Source organism: Myotis daubentonii, chromosome 6 (assembly GCF_963259705.1).
Source record: "Myotis daubentonii chromosome 6, mMyoDau2.1, whole genome shotgun sequence".
Classification (NCBI taxonomy): Eukaryota; Metazoa; Chordata; class Mammalia; order Chiroptera; family Vespertilionidae; genus Myotis; species Myotis daubentonii.
The window spans coordinates 9,856,716-9,871,434 of record NC_081845.1 but is presented as its reverse complement, the minus strand read 5'-3'; the positions used below and the strand labels follow the sequence as shown (position 1 = coordinate 9,871,434).

Below are 14,719 nucleotides of genomic sequence, written 5' to 3'. Positions count from 1 at the left end.
AACAGTAAAACGATAACTATTTCTGAAAGGGACAAACATTAAATAGCACCCAAAGTAATGCATTGTTGCAATATGTCTGAAAAAATGTGTATAGTACTCCACTTAAAACCACTGTATATTACTATGTATCTCTAAGATGGAGATGTATTTACTAAGCACCTTTTGTTTCTGGTGCTGGGCACTGCAAAGTGGGCTAAGCAGAGTATCTTACTATGAAAGTTCTAAACAGCAATACTATTTTTAGAAGTTACTGCTAGTGAGGGAAGTGGCGAGGAACAGGAAAACCAGCACCTTGTTCTCAGGAGTAAGTAGAGACAACAGGAAGTCACATGCCACTTGGGGCCCAGAGGTGGGGAATGGTGGACCTATACTAGTATATAGCTTCCTTTCTCATAATCTTCACCAACCCACTTCCCCATGGCATAATGTGGACACTCGACATTTAACACAAAAGCAGCTTTAAGCCTCATCTTCCAACCATACTGCTGCCCCTAATTCACTCTTATATAAATTTCAGGGCCACCACCTTTGTATATCTAGCCCAATACCACTTCCAGAAGTTAAGCCAAAGGCCTTAAATTCTAGTTCATTGATGTAAATATGGTCTCTGAACAGTGCTGGTATTTATGGATGAGTCATCTGGTTGAAGGATGACTCAACTTCTGGCCTGTGGCTATGGCAACCACTTTGACAAAGTACACACCAGCTGTGCAAGTGAACTAGTTAATTTCACTAGTGTAACTCAGAGGCCTGCCAGTCATGAAACAAAGCAGGCCATCCATTGTATTTCACTGCCTGATCTGTGAGGCTCAACTCACAAGATTGTTTCCTTCCGCTGAAAATTGCTTGCAATTCACATTTCTCATTCCCATGACCCTTAAGACTGCAAGCTGAGGCGAGGTCAAAAAGTATTCAAGATTTCAGGTGAGAATGCATAATTCATACTTGAAATAAAAGCCTAATGAAAAGAAAGAAGTTGTTTGAAAGAGGTTGGCTAATTGTAACAGCATCCACAAATAAATTCAATGGTAAAACCAAAATTTAGCACAAGGCCTCCCAGTGTAACTACCGAAGAGAAGCTAAGATGGGAGGTTTAAAGACACATGATCCAGGTTATTTTAGCCCTTCGTAGAAAATATGTATGTCATTGATAGCTGATCAATATAAAAGCTAAATCGTATGGGCTAACAGAGAGAAGAGCAGAACTGTGGTAAAGAGGTCGTGTAGCTCATTTATTCACTCAACATTTATTTATTGAGTTTATTGAGTTCCTCCCTAGATTTATTTATTTATTCATTCACTTCAGCATTTGTGTGCCAGATTCTGTTTTAGGCAAGAATATACCAAAGCCAGGCCGTCTCTGGGCTTATGGTACATGAATATTAAGTATCCACTGAAAGAGTTCCTACCAACCTAGCTGGTTTGGCTCAGTGATTAGATCGTCGGCCTGAGGACTGAAGGGTCCCGGGTTTGACCAGTGAGGCTTCTGTACAGGGCGGAGCAGGTGGTGCCTGCCCACTGGTGGAGGCAGGTAAGAGCTGGGGGATGCAGGGCTCTCAGGGACACGCTGGGAGTGAATGGATAGTGGGATAGTGTGCTAGGCTCTCCTGTCCCCTTTCAAATGCCTAGGAGATCTCTTCTCATTGCTCAGGAGAGGGAATGCGACAAGGCAGAAAGCAGAAAATGCCTGGCAAGACTCTTCCAGGCTTTGGTTGCTTTCTATAAAAACGTTAAAGGGCCGTAACTGGTTTGGCTCAGTGGATAGAGCGTCAGCCTGTGGACTGAAAGGTCCCAGGTTTGATTCCAGTTAAGGGCATGTACCTACCTTGGTTTCGGGCACATCCCCAGTAGGGGGTGTGCAGGAGGCAGCTGATAGATGTTTCTCTCTCATCGATGTTTCTAACTCTCTATCCTTCTTCCTTCCTCTCTGTAAAAAATCAATAACATATATTAAAAAAAAAAAACACGTTAGAGGAAGGCAAGGGACTCTGAGCTCAGGCCAAATGTTCAGAGAAATGTCACGAGACAAAGGAAGGCTCCTTCCCTCCAACTAGGAAGGAAGAGAGATGAGGGAAAGGGGCAGGGTGATGGGTGTGGAGGGCTCTGCCTAGAGGGGAGTGCCAGAGCCCATGGAGTGCCAGTGCCCTGGGAAGTCAGGCAGGTCGGGTCTTGGACAGTCTCCCAGCTGGGGAGCAGCAGCCCGCTGGGTCTTGGACTGTGTCCCAGAAAGGCTGGGAAGCTGTCCAAAGTGTCTGTGGCCAGGTGGGCAAGACGAGGGACGGCTCAGTGTGGCCTTGGAAGACCTGTGGCTGAATCAGTGGTCTGGCATCTGGGAGACCCCTGCCCTGCCCCAGTTCCAGGGAAGGCAGAGCAGGGTTTGTGAAATCTGCAAATTAATTGGGATTCAGTGGCTGCAAATGCTACACACCCCCCACCCCCCACCCCCCCAAAAAATAGAGAGAAAAGGTGGGCGAGGAGAACACTGTATGTCTATGCTTGTGTGGCCGTGGAATAGCTCTGGAGCGCTGGGCCACCTGCTTGGCTGTGGTTGTCTTTGGGGAGGGGACCTTCCCCACTTGACCTTTTGTCCTTTTGAATTTGTGTCCCGTGCATCTCTTACCTCTTCTCATAAACGTGATGAATGTGCCACACTCGACGTCTAGAAATAGATTGGTATTTTCTCTGTGGGCTTTCCGATTGGCTTAAGCAGATAAGAAAACTCGCAACCCACTGTTTTTACCAGGGTCGCCAGGCTGCCTTACTCAGGGGAGCGAGTGCAGATTACTTTAGGTGCGATCTTGTCTTTTTTGCTCCCAATGGTTAATATCTTGTATTTTTGTACTTATCTTGATTTTTAAGCTGCCTCAAATCCTTTCAGTAGAACACATGGTACAAAGAACATTATTTATTTATTATTTATTTGTTTTTCCTAGTTCTTATGCAGCTTTTTAAATTTAATTTAATTTTTTAAATTTCTTTATTGATTAAGGTATTACATATGTGTCCTTATTCCCCCTACTACCCCCCTAACCCCCCCCACTCATGCCCTCCCCCTCCCCCCTGTTGTTAGTATCCATTGGTTAGGTTTACATGCATGCACACAAGTCCTTTGGTTGATCTCTCCCCCTTATCCCCACCCTCCCCTACCTTCCCTCTCAAACCTCAAAGAACATTATTTAGACCAGAGGTCCTCAAACTTTTTAAACAGGGGGCCACTGTCCCTCAGACCATTGGAGGGCCGGGCTATAGTTTTTAAAAAAACTATGAACAAATTCCTATGTACACTGCGGTGGCAAAAACAGCCGGGCGGGCTGGATAAATGTTTTCGGTGAGCCGCATGTGGCCCGCGGGCCATAGTTTGAGGACCCCTGATTTAGACTGTTTGTTTAAATTTTCCCTAGAAGATTCCTGAATCATTCTAGGTAAGTGAATGCATTTATATTCCTGGTAATGATGGGATGTTGGAGGATTTTATTGGCGCCTATATAATTTCTACTGCAATGATGACAGTGATTTCTCATTCTGTGTCAGAATCTCAAATCCTTAGCGAGTGGTAGGGGATTCCCAGTTACATTTATTCTGGCTCATTTGAAAACTGAAACCCTATATCTGTGGTCAGCAAACGGTGGCGGCTCTTGAGCCACATGCGGTAACTGGTGGAATGCTGACAAACATCTGTGCTATAGCAGAATTTCGTGACATTAACACTAGATTGCCCAAGGAAGTCATTTTGACTGCTTTTTAATTTCAATTAGAAAAACAATTATGTATATAAGGACACAATGTCTTAGAATTTTGTGACTTTTTGTACAACATATAAATGCATTTATTAATAATTGTAGTTACCTCCCCCTCCTTCATTTCCGGTATATATATATGTGTGTTATACCTATATTGCCCAAAAGCAGTCATTTTGACTGCTTGGGAAATTTTAGACTCTTATTATTGAATTGAGTAAATTTCTTATATGACCAGTTCGGCTCTGTATTGAAATAACAGTTTTCTTTTTTTTTTTGATTACCGTCACATGATAACATACAAGTACATGAGAAATTGTCGATACTTGATAAGTTGCAGTTGCTCAATAAGCTAAACTAGTACTTGTTATTCGAATCTTTATGCAGTGATACTTGTTCTAATAAGTTGTTTTATTTTTTTTGCGCCCTAAATTCATGAAAGAAATGTTGAATAGAAGTGAGTTATTGGAAAAGCTAAGGAACATAAGTGAAGAGTGCTCCGATATTATTCTTTCACAATGCAGTCATTTTGACTGCTTTTGGGCAATATAGGTATGTACTAAATTTCAGTCTTTCTAGTGTTAAAGAAGGTGCTGGCACTCTGGGATCACATTCTGGGAGGGATGTTTGCTCTGGAATTAGCAACAGCGGTGTTGGAACTCCTTAGGATGAGAGTAGCAGGGTTGACTGCCCTTGGGTGAGGTCTCAGATGATTTTTTTTTTTTTCAGAAACCTTTATCTCAGATGTAACCTCCAGAGTCCCAGTTATCTGTAAGTGATCAGACAGCCCCTGTGTGTAGCAACTTTAAGGCTGGCTGAGGCTAGGACCTGGGTGTGCCTCGGAGCTGGTGTGTAGGAACAAATCTCTCAGCTGGTGGGTGAGCCTAGCCCACCACCAATGTCCTTTTTTAAGTCTATTTAATCTCAGACTGAAGCACTGAAATAAGTTTACACATGTAATAGCACATTCTTATTATTTCATAATAGGGTTGAAAATGGAAGGTAATACTGAAACTATTATAGGGAGAAAGTGAAATCTAAGAAGGTAGTTAAGATCTTACAGTAACTCTTGTTTTCCATTTTAGTTTAAGGTGCAAGTCTGGTCGGAAGGATAAACAGAAGAACAACAATAACACCGGAAATGCCCTCCTTCTTTCCTGCTTTCTCTCTTGGCAGGTGCTGGTGAGGGGTGGGGTGACTGGGACTTTCCCTCCGGGCCTGAAGGAAGTGGGAGAGGGGAGGTTATGACATATTTTATTGCAGGTTTGGCCACAAGCCTTCTGGAAGCGATTCTGGTGTGCCTGTTGTCCCAGCAGCCTGACATGCCCAGCCCAGGCCTACCTCTGCACACCGAGGCATCTAAAGTTCTGTGTGTTTGCGTTAGCATCTTCCCGTCAGGATCCAGGAGCCCTACCGGCCAGCCATCACTCACATCAGCGGGGGGGGGGGGGGGGGGAAGGCCTGCCCTCGGAGGGGGAGTCAGAATGATATTCCCCCTTTTGTACACTTGGCTGCCAACTAGGACCACTTTCTTCACCTGTCTCACTTGAGCAGCCACCTTATCTTATTTTGCAGATAAGAAAACGAGGATCAGAGAGGGTAAGAGACTTGCCCAAGATCAAACAGCCTGTAAGTGGTTGGGGGCACCCGAGGGCTGGCTGGGAGAACATTTAGGAGACCTGGTGGATATTTTAGGTCTGCCGGCAACTGACTAGTAGTCACCCTTGTAAGCCACTTCTCAATGGAAGCTGCGGTTACTGGGGTGGGGGTGGGGGATTCCCAAAGCTCTGCAATTCTCTGTGCTGTGGGAAGCGGGCTATCCACTTTTCTCGCCCACAGACCCCGGTAAGTAATTCTCTGGCATGGAAAGGAGGGGTACAGAGGAATGCTTTTCAGTGAGGTTCCATTTATTTCCGATAAGTAAAGAGATGCAGAAAACCGGCCGGGGAATCAGCAAAAGCCCTCCGCTTGTGCAAATCCCCTTAAGGAACGTGTGCCGCCTGAATGCCAAGGCGGGCTTGGCTCTGTGGGAGCAGCTGGCAAGCTGCCCGCCTGATTACAAGCAGGAGTCTCTGTTATGCCTCACAGAACAGCAATTAACCTTACCTGCAATTCTGCCTTAGGAAAACTCACTTTTTAAATCCTCATCCAAGGATATGTTTGTTTTAAATTGACTTTAGAAAGAGGGAGAGAAAAAGAGAGAGGGGGAGAGAGACACCAATGTAAGAGAGCAATATTGATCAGTTGTCTCCCATAATCACCCTGATCAGGGATGGAACACGCAGCCTAGGCCTGCGCCCTGCCTGGGAATGAGCCCACCACCTTCCAGTGCACCGGATGCCTCTTCAACCACCGGATGCCTCTTCAACCACCGGAGCCAGCTGGCCAGGGCAGGAAACGGGTTCTTTTTGTAGGTGAGCCTTGGAGGGTGTTGTGGTTTGAACTCCTTTCACTTCCCTGAAGCCACTTCCACGTTTCTTCCAGCGACCTTTCTGCTAGAGTTTGACTTTCAAAAACAGTTTTCCTCTCGGTAATGAAATGCGGTTTTCTGAATATCGTCTTGATTTCTATGATAACCCCCACAGGAGAAACAAACAAATAATTTCACATCATAGAAAATCCATCTCAAATCCACGTGGGGAAATGGATCTGTTTGGGCGAGACAGCTCCCCACCCCCCACCACCTCCGGAAGCCCTCCCCGCCTCCCCCCACTACTGCCCTTCTGCTCAGCAGCACTCCCTCCTGGGACAATCCCGCCTTCAGCATCACTGCTAGTCCTTGCTTTACGGAAGAGCTGGGGTAATTGATGTGGCTGTTCTATTAAAGGGACGGCCGGGCCATGAGCCAGCAGCCTCTTAGGTAAAAGACCTTTTGATTCTCTGGGGCTGAAACACTTTCCGCTGATTTAATTTTATTCTACTGGGATCAGGCGGGCGACGGCTCCTGGTTCTCACTCAGTCGTTCACGCGCTGCACTCTCTAGTCTAGACCTCCCTCTTGCCCCCTCCCCCAGATTCAGGGTGTGAGGTGAAGACATAAGCCACATTCCTTGGGGAGGGGCCGTCCTGTGTGAGGTCTCCCTGCAGTGTGATACTGGTGATGCACCCAATGAGGTATCCAGGCTGACAAGAGAAGATAAAGAGGGACGAGGAGATATTTTTTTTAAGAATAGTTTCTTTTAAGTAATATTCTGGGCAGTGTGTCTCCACACCTAGACTTCTTGGCCCTTCAGGGTGGCTTATGTCCACCGTGACTCAGGAGTGGGGTGGTCTTTCCCCAAAGGCACGTACGGAGATGTCTGATGTCCTAGTTCCCGGAGCTGCTTTAACAAAGCACCACACGCGAGGTGGCTTAAAAACAGCAGGTGTTGTGTCGGAGACCTGGAGACTGTAGGAGAGGCCTCCCTGCCTCTGCCGGCTCCCGTGTGCGGGCACGTCGGGTGTTCCCTGGCTGGCAGACGCATCGCTCTGATCACTGCCTCCCACGCCCCGGGACTCTCTGTATTTCCATGTCAGTATCTCTCCTCTTCTAAGGACACCAGGCATATGACCTGGTTCTAATTTACCTGATTACATCTGCAATGGCCCTATTTCAACATAAGATCCCACCCTGAGGTTCCAGCATCTTCTTGGCAGGCACCGTTTCACCCACACCAGGGGCAGGTACCGAGTCCAAGCTTTCTCCGGCGTATGTGTGCAGGAGCTTCTGAAGAGAACTCCGTGGAGCTGGGGACCCGTGGAACCTCTTTGTGAGATGATGCCCGCGGCCCCGTGGAATGCTCTCACTTGGAGCCCTTCCGTTTGCCTGGAATGTTACCTTCCGCATTGCCTCCAGGTCGTTCAGGCTCTGACACCCCTGTTTTCCATTTCAGTTTCCTGGAGAATGGGGGGTGGGGGTGGGGTGGGGTGGGGGTGGGGGGTGTGCTTGCCTCCTGAGTGAGGTGAGAACGCCCCTGCATTTTGAGGGGGGAGGGGAGGAGATTTCTCTTTCTCTCTCAAAGGGAAACTCTGACTCTTTCTAAGCACATGCCTGCCATCTTGTGGCTGGGCCTGGTTTCCCAGGCAGGCGTTTTGTTTGCTTTGTTTTTTAAAATAAAACAAGATTTTTTTTTGAGACTGATGTTGCTTCAAAGCCCAACCCACCTGAGGCGGCCACTCCAGCTGCTCTCTGCCCCCTCAGCAGGGCCGAGCTCCCTCTGAAACCTGTAGGAGACACCCCACCTTTGCACTGGTCTTCATAAGGCTAGACCAGTGTTGTTTGGCCTGGTCTGTTTCTTCTCGCAGGTGTCTCTGACCCCACTGATGACCCTAGGACATCATACTCCCTGGGTCCTTTGCCCTACGCTTAGTTCCTTTGCAAGTCATCTTTTCTGGTCTCGGTTAATGGACCCAACCTGTAACTATCAATCAGTGAGATCAGTGGCTTTCTAACTTCGTTGACCAAGGTCTACAGTGAGTTTGCTTTTGGTCTTGAACCAGTATACCCATATAGAAATATTTTTAACACCATTAGGTATCATGGAACAATATTTACTTCTACAGAATGCCATACACTCAACTTCCTATTCTATTTTATTCTTTTCAAGTCTTGCCTCAGCTATTTCACTTTTAGATGTGGTTCGCAACCATTGGGTTGATTTCACCACCCGTGAATAGGCTGCAACTCTCATTTTGAGCAAAGTGACCTAGATTAAGGCAGACATCTTTTGAACAGCCTCCCTGCATCTATCCTCATTTCTCCTCCATTTGTTTTCCACCCAGCAGCAAGAATAATCTTTTAAAAACCGAAATTAGATCAGGCCTCTCAAGTACACGCTTAAAGACCTCCTGGGTCTTTTCTTCTCATTCACATACATGAAACCTGTGAGTGTGACTTTGAGGATTTTGTTCTAACTCAGCTGCTGTGGTAAAAAAATATATATATATCGTACAAGCTCTTCATTATCTCTTCTCTTCAGATCAGAGGAGTTTCTTTTATTTTTTAATTTTTAACAAAAATTGTGAAATACATACAACAAAATTTACCATCTCTTTTTAAGTGTAGAGTTCAATAGTACTAAGGACATTCATGTTGTTGTGCAAACATCACCACCACTCATCTCCAGAACTCTTTACATCTTTTTTTTAAAATATGTTTTATTGAATTTTTACAGAGAAGAAGGGAGAGGGATAGAGAGTTAGAAACATCAATGAGAGAGATCGATCAGCTGCCTCCTGCACACCCCCCAGTAGGAATGTGCCCGCAACCAAGGTACATGCCCTTGACCGGAATCGAACCTAGGACCCTTCAGTCCGCAGGCCGACGCTCTATCCACTGAGCCAAACCGGTTCGGCACTCTTTACATCTTGTCTTGCAAAGCTGAAACCCTGCATCCATTAGACAACAAGGCTCCTTTCCCCTCCCCCAGCCCAGGCAAGAGCCTTTCTGCGAACACTCTGACCCTCTCTAAGTACATGCCTGCCATCTTGTGGCTGGGCCTGACTTTGAATGTATTAGGTACCTCGTGTATGCAGAATCATGTATTTGTCTTTTTGTGACTGGTTTATTTCATTGAGCCTTAGCAATGTCTTCGAAGTTCATCTATGGTGCACCATGTGTGAGAATTTCTTTCCTTTTAAGGTCGGATAATACTCCTTTGACTGTATATAGCATATTTTATTTATCCATCCATCTGTCTAGGAACACTTGGGTTGTTTCCATCTCTTGGCTGTTGTAAAATGCTGCTATGAACATGGGTGTGCAAATATCTCTTGGAGACCCTGCTCTCATTTTTGTGTGTCTATGACCAGGAGTGGACTTGCTGGAACAACGGAGTTTTTTTTTAGGAAGTGCTTCATCTTGTGGATTAAATGGGATAATGTGGGTAAAGGTCAAACAGTGCTGGCACATGCTAACATAAATGTCTATACCATGCAGCCCTCTGGGCAGGTATCTATATATATAAAAGCCTAAGCAACCATAATGACCAGATGATTGGCTGGTAGCTATGATGCGCACTGACCACCAGGGGGGAGACGCTCAACACAGGAGCTTCCCCCTGGTGGTCAGTGCGCTCCCACAGCCAACCTCCCGTGGTCTTCCTGGCCGGCTGGCCCCAATTGGCCAAATCACTGGCCAGGCTGAGGGACCCCACCCATGCATGAATTTGTGCACCAGGCCTCTAGTATACATATAATAAAACCCTCTGATGTTATTAGTGAGTGTGGACTGGTTTTAGGTGCAGCCAGTTAGGTTTAAAATATTTTTAATCCTTCCCCCTCCCCACCCCCCCAACTTCACACTTAAACTGAAATAAGATTATAACACAGATACCGGCACATCCTATTTCAAGCCTTTGGCTTAAACACTTGGTATAATACCTGCTATTTGATAGAAATGCGTGTTAACAGTTTGCTGTTGTGAATCATTAGAACAGTGTTGCCTCACTCAGCACCCAAGATGTCTCTTTCCTGGAAAGTCCCCCTTCACTCAGTTGACTTCCCCTACAAACACACTGGCTGGATGTTAGGAAAGCAGGAAGGAAATGGAACAGGGGTTATCAGATTTGACATCAGCATTGAAAGTTAAAAAGCACATGTTTGGCATGGCAATGTATTTTCTAGAATGGAGCTTTCACAGTGTGCTCTGCAGACGGGCCAGTCCATCCCCCTTGATCACCAGTCACAAGACTGAGATATGGAACATGCACTAGAGCATAAATTCCAGTAATTCAACCACACTGCCACATGCATTGTTTATTTTTCAGTTACTAAAAGCAGCACATTTAAGCCATAAAAAGGAATGATGTTCTGATACAAGTTAAAACATGGATGAGCCTTGAAGATATTATGCTAAGTGAAATAAAAGCCATTCAGAAAAGGACAAATATTGTATGACTAGGGGCCCGGTGCACGAAATTTGTGCACTGGGTGTGTGTGTGGGGGGGGGGGGGGAGTGTCCCTCAGCCCAGCCTGCCCCCTCTCACATACTGGGAGCCCTCAGGCATTGACCCCCATCACCCTCCAATGGCAGGATTGGCCCCTTGCCCAGGCCTGATGCCTCTGACAGAGGCGTAGACCCCCATCACCCTCTGATCACCTGATCAGCCCCTTGCCCAGGCCTGATGCCTCCGCCAGAGGTGTCAGGCTTGGACAGGGGACCCCCATCTCCCCCCGATCACTGGCTCTGGCCCCCGCCCAGGCCTGAGGCCTCTGGCCCAGGAATCATGCCTGGGCAGGGGACCCCCATCTCCCTCTGATCGCTTGCTCCACCCCCCGCCCAAGCCTGACGCCTCTGACCCAGGCTTCAGGCCTGGGCAAGGGGACCATCATATCCCCCCAGTCCCCGGCTCAGCCCCCCGCCCAGGCCTGATGCCTCGGCCAGAGGAGTTGACCCTCATCACCCTCCGATCACCAATCACCGGATCAGCCCCTTGACCAGGCCTGAGGCCTCCGGCAGAGGTGTCAGGCCTGGGCAGGGGACCCCCAGCTCCCCGCGGTTGCAGGCTCCGCCCCTGCCCAGGCCTAACGCCTCTGGCCTAGGCGTCCGGCCCGGACAGCGGGGACCCGCAGTTGCAGCGGCCCCGTGATCGTGGGCTTTGCCTTAGGCCCAGGCAAGGGACCCCTAGCTCCCGGGACTGCCAGCTTCGACCGTGCCCAGCTCCCATCGCTGGCTCCACCCCTACTTCCTGCTATCACTGGCCAGGGCGGCAAAGGCACCTGATTCTCTGATCATGGCTGGGGGGCAGGGCAAAGGCGGCCCCAGGGCTGCCTTTGCCCTGCCCCCCAGCTCTTAGCTCCCCCCTGGGTTTCCGATCACTGTCAGTGGCAGGGGCTTCTTCCTGCTTTCCCTTTCGCCTCCCTGCATTGTGCCTACATATGCAAATTAACCTCCATCTTGTTGGCAGTTAACTGCCAATCTTAGTTGGCAGTTAATTTGCATATAGCCCTGATTAGCCAATGAAAAGGGTAGCTCGTACGCCAATTACCATTTTTCTCTTTTATTAGATAGGATTCCACTTATAGAGAGTATCTATAGAGTAGGCTGAGTTATAGAGACAGGAAGTAGGTTAGATCTGGAAGGGGAAGTGGGTGATTTTGCTTGATGGTTACAGAGCTTCTATTTCGGTGGGGGAAGCAGTCTGGAAATAGTTGTGATGGGTGCACAACATCCTGACTGTATTTGATGCCAATGTATACTTAAAAAGGGCTAAAATGGTAAATTTTATGTTATTATATTTTATCATATCAAAAAATACAAAAAAAGTACATGCTAATGGAAAGTATTCAAATAGTATAGATATACATAAGGCAGAAAGTGAATGAGAGGCCTGAGATTGTCAATCCTTCCCCCAGCATCCAAATCCCAGGAGAGCCTCCCAGAGATTATTTAGGAACCACCCAAAGGGGCGTGAAGATTGGGCAGTCAAGGGCCCTGTGATCTGGGCTTGAAGGCAGTGGGGAGGCTGAGGATGTTTGATGTGGAGGGAGCCCATCTCGCTCCTGTCTCTTAAGACTGTACCCTTCTCTGGAACCCAGCAAAAAAGGGCCCCCGACCCAGGCCCAGAAGCCTCTCCTCTGATACCAGAATATGATGCAGGTAATCAGGGAAAGGAAGGGGAGGAGAGAAATCTTATTCTCTCCATTGTGGAATAGAAGGGGTAGAATTGTTCTGATAGCAACATTAAGTTTTCTGCCATCAATGGGAATGAAATGATTAAAATGGCCAGGGAATCTGGAGTAACAAAAATCTCTATATATAAAAGCCTAAGCAACCATTCAACAGTAAAAGCCTAAGCAACCATTCAACCGTTCGACTGGTGGCTATGACGCACAATGACCACCAGGGGCAGACATTCCAACCAATAGGTTAGGTAGCTGCTGGGACCCTGTCAGCCCCAAATCTGGTTCACCCACATCAGATTCCCTTTCAATGTGCACAAATCCATGCACTGGGCCACTAATTTCTAATAATAAGTGATGGAAAAGTATCTCACACCATCCTCCACAGCATCTGCCCTCAGAACTCCTAACTTGATGAGGAAAAAGTGTTGGGACAACAACCACACTAGGATACTTTAGAACAGTGGTTCTCAACCTTGGCTGCACATTAGAATCACCTGGGAATCTTTTTTAAATACTGATTTCTGGGCCTCATCCTCCGGAAATTCTGTTTCTCTGTTACTAATATTGTGGCCTCACCCCATACCAAACAGAATTTCCAGAGGATGAGGCCCAGAAATCAGGATTTTAAAAAGATTCCCAGGTGATTCTAATGTGCAGCCAAGGTTGAGAACCACTGCTTTAGAACGACTGAGAGTAGACAGGTGTATCTGGGCCTTCCAAAATTCAACAGTATGGCATCTCTCTGTCCCCACACCACAGTCTCTTTGAAGAATTTTACTCTCTTGATTTTTTTTCATGAGAGGGAGGCCTGGCCATGGATATTGTGTTGGTTGTGAAGAAATGGAAAGAGCCACTCAATTGAGCTCATGTGAGCAGTGCAGGAATTCCCGTGGAGTGAAAGGGGATGGTCTCCTGGAAATCTATGAACAAGAGCCCTCGGAAGGCTACCCTTTGCCGAGACCAGCACTGCCAAGTGCTTTGGGATAAGAGACAGCTTGGGGACCAAACCGTGCATCTCCCTTCCATGCATCATCCACCAGTATCTGTCTTGGCTCCTCTCTGCTGGTTTCCCCTCTCACCCATTACCTGATCAGAACTGCCAAGTTCTTTTCTTCTATGCTATACATATTTTTAAACCTCTTTTCTGATCCTAAGCTAAGCATGAGCCATGGAAGGTGGTCTTAGTCAGCTCAGGCTGCTATAACAAAAATACCACCAACTGGGTGGCTTAAAAAAACACAAATATTCACTTCTGATGGTTCTGGAAGCTCAAAGGTCCAACCTCACGGTGCTGGTAGGTTTGGTGTCTGGTGCAAGTCTGATTCCTGGGTCATAGGTGGCTTCCTTCACACTGTGTCCTCACGGGTGGAGAGAGAGCTGGCCAGTGTCCAGGTGTCTTCTCATAAAGGCACTAATCTCATTCATGAGGGATCCACTGTCATGTTCTAATCACCTCCCAAAGGCCCATAGTCCCAGCTTGCCGTGAAGAAGCAAGTGACATGGGCCTTTTTAGGCTAACATCCAGGGCTTGTGATGGCCCCCAAATTAATAGTTGAAGCCCTCACCCCCAAGGTCCATGGTTGGCAAACTACGGCTCGAGAGCCACACGCGGCTCTTTGGCCCCTTGAGTGTGACTCTTCCTAAGCCTTAGGAGTACCCTAATTAAGTTAATAACAATGAACCTACCTATATAGTTTAAGTTTTAAAAAATTTGGCCCTTAAAAGAAATTTCAATCGTTGTACTGTTGATATTTGGCTCTGTTGACGAATGAGTTTGCCGACCACTGCCCAAGGTGATGGTGTTAGAAGGTGGGGCCTTTGGGAGGTGATTGGGGCATGAGGGTGGAGCCCTCCCAAGTGAGACGGGTACTTTGAAGAAGAGACAGAGAGAGAGGGCAGGAAGAAGGCGTCCATTGGAGAACCAGGAAGAAGGCCCTCACCAGGAGGGAAGGCGGCTGCACCCTGATCTTGGACTTCGGCCTCCAGAACGCCAAGACATGAATTTCTGTTATTTAAGCCACCCAGGCTATGGTATTTCTGTTAGAGCAACTCAAATTAAGACATTTTTAAAAGGCCCTACTTAAATTATTATAAATCAATCAAACTGTCACTTCAAGTTTTTGTATCACTTTTCCTGGACCAACATTTTCCTCTAATGCAAAATAAGAATTTCTTTATGTGTCGACACAGGCTTTATTATTATTTTTTAAAATATGAAAACCTCAGGGCAGTTTCAGGAACAATCCATTTTAAAATGTAGATGTTCAGGCCCCTCTCCTGGGAATTTTCCCTCAGCAGGTCTGAGCTGGTGTCTGGAAATCGGCTCTATTACAAAAGAGTTCTCCAGGCGATTGCTAGCTCCGGGCACATTGAATACAC

At 47.0% G+C, this 14,719-nt stretch overlaps 1 long non-coding RNA gene across 1 annotated transcript in view; it reads left to right on the top strand.

The window, feature by feature from the left end:
- Positions 1-14,719, top strand: part of LOC132236784 (uncharacterized) — a 146,478-nt gene that overhangs the window by 113,049 nt on the left and 18,710 nt on the right. The window lies entirely within an intron of this gene.